The sequence below is a fragment of the Otolemur garnettii genome, unplaced genomic scaffold (genome assembly GCF_000181295.1).
Source record: "Otolemur garnettii isolate 467f Iridium unplaced genomic scaffold, OtoGar3 scaffold00043, whole genome shotgun sequence".
Taxonomy (NCBI): Eukaryota; Metazoa; Chordata; class Mammalia; order Primates; family Galagidae; genus Otolemur; species Otolemur garnettii.
Window position 1 is genome coordinate 7784534 of NW_003852438.1, and position 210 is coordinate 7784743.

Consider the following 210-nt stretch of genomic DNA (forward strand, 5'->3'; position numbering starts at 1 on the left):
GGTCCGGGCTGGGGATTCGAACCCGCCACCCTAGGTGTATGTGGCTAGCGCCTCAGCCGCTTGAGCCACAGGCGCCAAGCCCAAGATCCCATTTCTAAAAAATAGCTGGGTGATGTGGCAGGTGCCTGTAGTCCCAGGTACTCAGGAGGCTGAGGCAAGAGGATCAATTCAGCCTCAGTCTCAGAGTCTCAGGTTGCTGTGAGCTATGAT